Source organism: Lygodium microphyllum, chromosome 27, assembly GCF_053477565.2.
Source record: "Lygodium microphyllum isolate KBCC chromosome 27, Lygodium_microphyllum_v1.1.10, whole genome shotgun sequence".
NCBI classification, from domain to species: domain Eukaryota; kingdom Viridiplantae; phylum Streptophyta; class Polypodiopsida; order Schizaeales; family Lygodiaceae; genus Lygodium; species Lygodium microphyllum.
The window spans coordinates 122,483,367-122,489,366 of record NC_141161.1 but is presented as its reverse complement, the minus strand read 5'-3'; the positions used below and the strand labels follow the sequence as shown (position 1 = coordinate 122,489,366).

Sequence of the window (6,000 nt, the reverse complement as noted above, 5' to 3'; positions counted from 1 at the left end):
CAAAAATTAGTTAGCGTCTAGATATTATGGCCCATTTAGGATTGTTTATAAGATTTATGAGAATACATTTAGAGTACGTATTACTCCTCATTGGGAAATATATAAATCCTTTCATATTAGTTTGTTGAAACCATTCAAGAAAACCTCTAGTTACACATGTAGTTGATAATCCACCTTTATTAGAGGCCAATACTAAAATCTTAGTTCTTGAAATAATTATTAACCATGACCACACAACTACTAGAACAAGTAATCAATACCATAGATATTTAGTCAAGTATAAAAATCATTCTATAAAAGAATCAACATGGGTATAGAAATAAGCACGAACTCCATAATATAACAACCTAATTAATACCTACCACTCACAATCACATTAAAGATCCCAAAGGCACAAATTAGACGTAGTAGACAGTGTTTTTGTGTAAAATTCGTTAAATTTTATAGTGCAAATTCACCGCAGTAGGCAATACCTACATGTGGTTGGCCATCCTTGCATATTTTTCTTTGAGTTATGAATTGGGGACAATTGCTTTTTAATCCCCAAAAAATATTATGAAATTATGTTTATCATGGTATTTTACTACATTTTATTATGGTGGATTTTATTTATTTACTGCATGATCTATGACTTATCACACAAGTCACACACATGTAATACTAGTCGCATTATTCTTGGCAAATAAATGGAAGAATACTAATGTGTGGTGTTGTGTGGTGAGCAAATAATTAGATGGAGTAAGTGAAATTATTATTTTGGGAGTGCAAGATTTTGTGTGTGAATTCATGTCCTCTTTAACTTGAAAAAGCATTATTAAAGTCATTATATCTTATATGCATCTATTAGCGCAATGACTTTGTATGTACACATGTGCAATAGATTTGTTTTTAATGTATTTATTATAATACATATATGAAAAATGTGCTAATCCATGCATGAGAAAATATTATATCCCATCTTGTGTCATCCAAGCTCTTGGTATTTTCTTCTCTCATGCTAATTGTCTATCTTATTTTATTCTCAAATATTGTTTATCTTATGGTGAAGGTAATCAACAAGAAGCACACAAGCGAAAGGAAGAAAACAAGCAAAAGCTATAGCGGATGGAGCAAGAGCACAACAAAGACACATCGTATATGGAAACTCCAACAATCACGATGTACGACCGGCCTTCGCTTATTCAATAGTCACTAAAAGAACAAAGAATAAACTGATAGTGATGGTGCCCGCCACCTGCTATGTACATGTGTGCAAGTACATTGTATAGTGAGTAAATGTGGATGGCTAGGCACATGCACCTTTGCTCCCAACACAAAAACTTGTGGAGCTTCCTCCTCAAACAACATTATCTTCTTTGCATTCTATCTAATAGGATACCCTCCAAGATATCTTGATAGGGTCTTCAATGCAAAAGAGGAAACTATGCATTGTCCCTTGAGAACCTATGATGAAAATAAGAAACTTTAGAAAGGTAAGGTTTTTGATATAATACCCCAAGGCATAGCCCTTGCCCAAACCTCCCTTCTGTTTGCCAATTACACAACTAATAAACCCATTCTTGTATAAAATATGCCCAAAAATAGCAATATACTTATAGCAAAATTCTTATGAAAATTTATATGCTATTCAAATGAATATAGTTTTAAATTCTTATATTTATCTAAAACAAGTAGCACCTCACTCCATATTTGAATTCTTGATTGGCTGATTTACAAAGTCATAGGAGTCAAGTCCTTGTTTGATTTTCCTACATGAAATAAATCCAATTTCTTCTATGTTGCTTCAAATTGTTTCTCCAAAGATTGTATCAGAGTGCATTATTGTAAATCATGGCCAACGTATTTGTTATAGAGCAATGGTTCATATTCTTGTGTTTGATCTAATGACTACAAGTAGCAAGCATAGGTAGAAATAAACCTAGCTTGGAGAAAATTTAATAAGGAAATGACCTCTTCACAATCTCAATACACAAATATTAGGAGGGAAAAGACACTCTACAACCTTAACAAATTAAGAAGAAACTCAAGGCCCATCAATTACTTCTACCCTACTTGCTTCGACAAAAGCACACCTTCACTTCTATCTCAATAGCAATCAATTTCCATAAGATTTAAGGAGTCTAGACTCAGCTAGAATTCAACTCGTCACCCTAAGTTACTTACACTTCTTTCCTCTACACCTTAATGTCAAAAGATCAAATCCATTAAAAGCAAAGTAGAGAATGTACTTTAAGGAAAAAGCTCAATGGAAAAGGGTAGAGTGCCCAATCAAAAGCGAATAGAGAACTTGTTCTTTTGTGTGCAACTATTAAGTTTCTACCCTTCCATTTTATCCATCATCTTGTGGCAACCATTGCTTAAGAGTGAGAATGTATGTATGTATGTGAGAATATGAGTTGAATGAGAGACGAAGTGAGAGCAAAGCTCATCTTTTTCTCTTGCTTCCATATCTTCTTTTCCTCTTACTACCATAGCTTAAAGAGTAAGAGATTGGGTGCAAGGTAATGTGTGAGGCAAAGAGTGCAAGACAAATTGGAAGTAGCTCTTCTCCATCCCCTTCTTCTCTTCTTCTCTATCTTCTTCTCTTGGCATTGGATCTATACATTGTGGGTATACAAAGAAGTAGAGGCGAGAACTTCAAGTGCAATGCATGAATCTTGAGACCATCAATGAGCTTTCCATGCTTTTGGATTAGAACATAATGAACAAGCCAACTAGATGAGAGGTAGTTGAGTCATAAATATATCAAGCTTTTGAAACAATCTAACGATGTTGAATGCCCCATTGTCAAGCTCACATGGAGCCTAATACTAGGGAATCATTTATAAATAAATTTGTACATAATAGTGATCTAGACATACAACCCTTGTAATAACAAGCATGAGCATATTTAATTGATTTCATTTTTATTGTTTTTTCAAGTCGAGTCAACATTGTTAAAAGTGCACTTTAGCCTATCTACGGTGGATAGACCCATGAGGAATATCATGGGATAATTTTAATCATCTTTTTTCCTCCACAAGTCCTATCAATTCCACCACTTTGTCATATTATCACATTTCTAGTTTCCTTTTCTCCCAACTATCTATTGTTTCCTAACTAGATGTTTTCTCCTAATCATATATTGTTTACTCTACTTGGAAAACATGATAGTTTGAGTTCAAAATGTCTACAATTTTGTGTAAAATGTTTCATTGACCTCTTGTAAACATTAATCACGCACACACGTATGTGTTGTATCATCCCATGATAGATATTCTCACCCCAAGGAGAATACAACATTTTTAGATAGCCCGATTGTTCATTTTTTGTACATGATAGTAGCCTACACTTGCAATCCTTAGCATTCTAAGCATCAACATATCTACTTGTTTCATTTTCAATTTTGTCCTCCAGTTAAACGTGGTCAAATATACTCATTTCTTTGAGTCATATGTCATTTTGCCTTTTGGGAGACAAATACCTCTTTTTTTTCGTGAAGATAATTGTATTAAGAAGTAAATACTTACAATAGACCATTAGGTCAGCATAGAGCTAACAGGCAAACTCTCTCTCACTGAAAATATTTACGTAAGGCCTACAAGCTCTCAAAACAACCTATTACATAAAATACTAATAAATCACAAAGGTACAGTTGGAGTAGAGCGAACAATCGCCAACCAAGAAGCAACAATATCCAAAAAAAACAATTCAGTTAATGTCATAAAAGAGATTTGCCATAACACAAATCCACGCACACATGCTACATGCCCATGGTGCTTGTACTAAATCAAAAATAAAGACATTGCGAGTACACCATATATACCATAGGACTGTCCATCTAAGGAAATGAAATAGACAGGAACAATCTGAATGCAAAGAAGGCATAAATGACATATTTTCCATAATCCACAAACGAATTATTCCAAATCTATCACGCAACAGGGCAAGAGACAAAGAGGTGAAGCAATGCCTCATCACATGTGCAAAAAACACGACCTACAGAGATCTTTCGGGCATGGAGTATTTCCATTGGAAGACCCCCAATGAGCAACCTCCACCTGAACACTTTACCCTGATAAGAAACCTTAGACTTCCAAAGTTGAATAAATCTTTATCACAACTTCTTTTTGCTATCCCTAAGATGCCATAACTTATTAACTTTCCGCGTGACCCATCTCTTAGCTTCCACCATCTGATAATATATCTGATTGATTGATCTTTTCTCAAGATCATCAGGAAGCACAAACATCCAATCATGTCATGGATCCAATGATTATAATGCATGCAAAGGAGAAAACCTCTGAAGACTGTTCTATATGGCCGACCAAATGTCACTATATTCACGAGGCACCCTAAAGTACTAACGAATACACCTGAAAAAATAAAAACAGGGCTGCCCAATATAACACCATCACACACTGTCTTCAATCCCAACCTAGCCATTTGATTAAACTTGTCTCATTGCAAATCTTTTTGTGACCAATCCAACAATCTTGAGGAAGCCAATACTTCTCCTTGCAACAAATTTTCCTTCTTACGAATATCCAAAGGACATCAAATTACAAAACGAAGCATCTCCTACCAAGAAGCAATCAAATGAGAAAGGAGAAAAGACTAAGAGACCTTAATAGGCCTCATAGAATTAAGTGCATGCCACCAAGAAGCATAAATAATCGTCCTACCATGAGAGATGTTAATCTTTTGGATGAAAAATTTAACAATATCTAACCAAGGGCACTGAATACATAGACTCTACAAAAGGGATAGTCTAAAAGCAACCATATGCAAATTAACATCCAACAAAGCTGCACCCCCATTCTTTTCGGGCGGAGTAGTCACATGCTGCCAAGAGATCCATACTTGACCCAAACGATTGTCTTTCTTCCTCCACAACATAAATCTGATAGACTGAACCAAATCCAAAAGGGACTTCTTAGTCTAAGGAAGCAATGGCAAAAAGAACAAAATCATACTGATCATTATGCATTGAGCCACTTTTAATCTAACATGTAGAGGCCAACTCTAAGATTTCCAGTACATGAATCTGTCATGAATTCGAATGGCCATCCAATTCAACAAGGCACGGGGAGCAACCTCCACACCAATAGGATATCCCAAGTGTCTAGTTATATTGCCCCTTGGGATCACAAATATATATCTCTTTTTTTTTTTCGTAAAATCTCTCTCTCTCTCTCTCTCTCTCTCTCTCTCTCTCTCTCTGTGCAGTGTTGCTTTACATGTGTTTATAACGCATACATACAGGTTGTTGTATGCATGTGTATGGAACAATTGGATTTAGGGTTTAATATCCAAAAAGAATATCACAATGATCAAAACCTCTAAGTGAAAAGCGAAGTATAATCAGCAGTTGAAAACATATGTATATGGACATACATTGGGACAATGACCTTTTGTTTCCATCTTTTAAAGAATTTGCTTTAAACAAAGAGAGAGAGAGAGAGAGAGAGAGAGAGAAATTGGAACAAAACATGACCTTAAGCTAAACTAAATCAGCTTTTAACTCAATAAAACTACAACTAGGCCTAAGTATTGAAGGTCGCAACACCCTTCGAAGGGCATTTTGCCCTTCTAAGGAAGGGTGATAGATATATTACCCTTCAAATGATAAGTTTTTTAAAAAAATTCTTAGTTATATGCTGTTCCAGTCTCATTAAAATGGAAAGGAGAGCTCTTTTAAGATCTTCGTAATAATGAAAAGTTGGGCAACCCTTCAAATTTGTGGCCTGACTAGGACTAATTCTTGAATGATAATTCACCATGCCATCATAGCAATGTAAAAGCATAAGCCTTGACGGGCAATGCTAACAAACCTATAACACAAATCAACACAATACCAAAGCAAGCAATACTATTTATCTTTCCTCTCCAAATTCCAAATAAATGATTCGCATGGACGTGGGATCATAAGCTTAAACTTGCAGACAATCATTTTTAGAGCTTAGCAGATACTGATCTGTCAACCAGTTCCTCATATTACATATTAGGAGATGTAGAAAA

At 35.1% G+C, this 6,000-nt stretch overlaps 1 protein-coding gene across 3 annotated transcripts in view; it reads right to left on the bottom strand.

Annotated features, from left to right (window-relative positions):
• Positions 1-4,477: 4,477 nt before the first annotated feature.
• The window catches only part of LPXK (tetraacyldisaccharide 4'-kinase family protein), a 30,045-nt gene continuing 28,522 nt past the window's right edge, over positions 4,478-6,000 (bottom strand). Inside the window, exons 8-9 of one of the 3 annotated variants that reach the window (XR_015689129.1) lie at positions 5,021-5,119; positions 4,478-4,890 (exon numbers count right to left, since the gene is read on the bottom strand). The gene's annotated coding sequence lies outside the window, so the exon portion shown is untranslated. Of the gene's footprint in view, positions 4,891-5,003; positions 5,120-6,000 lie in introns of all 3 variants that reach the window. The other 2 variants (XR_015689128.1, XR_015689127.1) reach the window with 2 other exon arrangements.